Source organism: Mesocricetus auratus, unplaced genomic scaffold (genome assembly GCF_017639785.1).
Source record: "Mesocricetus auratus isolate SY011 unplaced genomic scaffold, BCM_Maur_2.0 Super-Scaffold_100009, whole genome shotgun sequence".
Lineage (NCBI taxonomy): Eukaryota > Metazoa > Chordata > Mammalia > Rodentia > Cricetidae > Mesocricetus > Mesocricetus auratus.
The window spans coordinates 37,288,107-37,290,796 of NW_024429193.1; positions in this window are offsets into that span (position 1 = coordinate 37,288,107).

Consider the following 2,690-nt stretch of genomic DNA (forward strand, 5'->3'; position numbering starts at 1 on the left):
CTTCTTCTTCTTCTTCTTCTTCTTCTTCTTCTTCTTCTTCTTCTTCCCCTCCTCCTCCTCCTCCTCTTGCTCTCCCTCCTCCTTCTTCTTCCTTTTCTTTTGATAGTAAGAAATATTTGGCCTTTGTTTATTGAAAACATATTGTTTTTAATACAATATATTCTGATCATGATTTCTTCTCTCCAAGTCCTCCTAGACCCTTCCTACTTATCCACCCACAATACTCCAGTACACCACACCTTTCACTCTCATTAGATAAAGAACAGGCCAACACCAATCAAACCTCGTGGTGCTTTTGGAGGGTATTTTTTTTTTCTTTTGCTTGCATGTTTTATCTGGACATTTTGCTACCTTACAGATCTTTTGCTTATATATTATAGTTTCCAATTTTGTGTTTTATGGGATTTCTGTATAAGCAAATGTGTTTTCCTCCACATCTGTATGTGCTGCTTGTGTTTTTTTGAGGGATGGGGGGCTGAGACAGGATTTCTTTGTGTAGCAGTCCTAGGTGTCCTGTGACTTGATTTGTCAGGCTGACTTCATTCTCAAAGAGATCCACCTGACTTTACCTCCTGAGTGCTGGATTTTTTGTGTTCCTTCTCCCTGAACCATAGCCTGGCCCTGCATATTGTTCAATACAGACATTGCTTCATATATTTTTCTGGGTTTCTTATTTATTTATTTATTTATTTATTTATTTATTCATTCATTCATTCATTCATTCATTCATTCATTCATTCATTTTGTACCTGACTACATTTCCCCCTCTCTCCTTTACTTACATTCCCTCCCCCAACCTCCCCTCTGCCATTCCACTCCAATCTACTTCTATTTATGTCCAGAAAAGGGCAGGCCTCCCATGGGTATCAACAAAGCATGGAATACCAAGTTATGATAAGACTAAGTACCACCCCTTGTATTTATGCTGGGCAAAGTAACCTAATGTGATGAATTTGTTCCCAGCCAAAGTAACAGGGACAGCCCCTGATCCCATTGTTAGGAATCCCAAAAGTAGCCCAAGCTACACAACTGCCACATATACATAGATGTTCTACGTCGATCACAGGCAGGTTCTCTGGTTGTTGGTTCAGATTCTGTGAGTTCCTATGATCCAGGTTAGTTGTTTCTATGGGTTTTTGGTTTGCAGCAAGAAAGCACGGGCAACCAACAATACCATTAAAAATAAATGGTTGGTGCTTAAATTAAAAATTTACCATTGAAACTGATATAAGTCTCACTATTAAGACATCATTTCTTCCTAATATTTTAGCACAGATTAATTTTTTGGATTAATTTGGGAGAGAAATTGTAGCTTTACAGAAAAAATTTGTGTTTTCCTGTAGGACTGCGAGGTTTTCTGAACTGTTGGTGTATGTGTTCATATTTTACATGACAATGCATATAGTTTTAGCAGCATTTGTTGGAGAGATTCTCCCTTTTCAATTGGTTGGCATCCTATTTTTCAAAAGATCTACAGAATAATACTCTCCAAATTTATTCTACTCCTTCAATATTGTGTTGCCTATTCTGGATCTTTTGTCTTCCACGTACATTGTAGAATCATTTTGTCAAGAGACATGGTAACTAAATACGTAATGGAGTACATGTAACAGTAAAGTAGAAGGACGGGGTGAGCAGACTGACAGAAAATGGGATCAGCTGTACAAGGTGAGAAACTGCAGAGGAAGGAAGAGGGGAAGAGAAATGAAGAATGAGAACAAAGCATAATGACATGTGTGGATGACAATGCCACATTGAAACCCATTACTTCATATACTAACCTAAATGACATCTAATACAAATCTTAATATCCCTAACCTAATTTGTCAGGCTTTTGATGAGTTGAGACGATAAATCAAAGATGGGAAGAATTGACAACAACAAGTTTTCCTGTTAATGAACACAGACTTTCTCTTAATATACTTATGTGACACTTATTTAGCTTTGTCATCATCCTTATCTGGATTTTGAGCCACTTATTTTAGTAACAGCAGACCTAAGTATTTCACTTACATATTTATATATGGTAAAAATGTGAAAAATTGCATTATTATTTCAAACTCCAACTGTCCATTACAGCAACCTGAGAAAATATTTCTGGCTCATGTTTACCCCTTTTCATGCAACCATTTTTGATGGATCATTATTTAAGGAAATTATTCTTTTTAAATGATTTTTTGTGATTTTCTACATAGAAAATTACATTATCTGTGAACAAAGACTGCTTTAGTTCCTTCCCAAATTTAAAGATCTTTCCTTTCCTTTTCTTTAATTTCTTTTCTTGTCTTGTATTCTTGTATTGCTGTATTAGCTAAGATATTGAAAAGAGTGAAAAGAGGGAATATCCTGTGAAATTCTAAGTATGACAACAGAAGAATCCACTGCCCTGTCACCAGGTACAGGTTAATTGTGAATTTCTGATAAACACTCCTTATTAAGTTGAGGAAACCTCTCTATTTTCAGCTGATTTTTTCTTAAGCTTGAATAGCTGTTATATTTTTCAAACACTTTTTTCCTCTCTGATACGATCATGCAATTTTTCTTTTCTAGCTGTTAATGTGAGGGATTTTACTAATTGACTTTTCTAAAATGTATGGAAATTAATCCTTGATTTGTTGTCAACTCTCTTTCATACTTAAATTTTAAATTGCTTCCCATGTGAAAACTATTAATTTCTTGCTTGTCTTCTG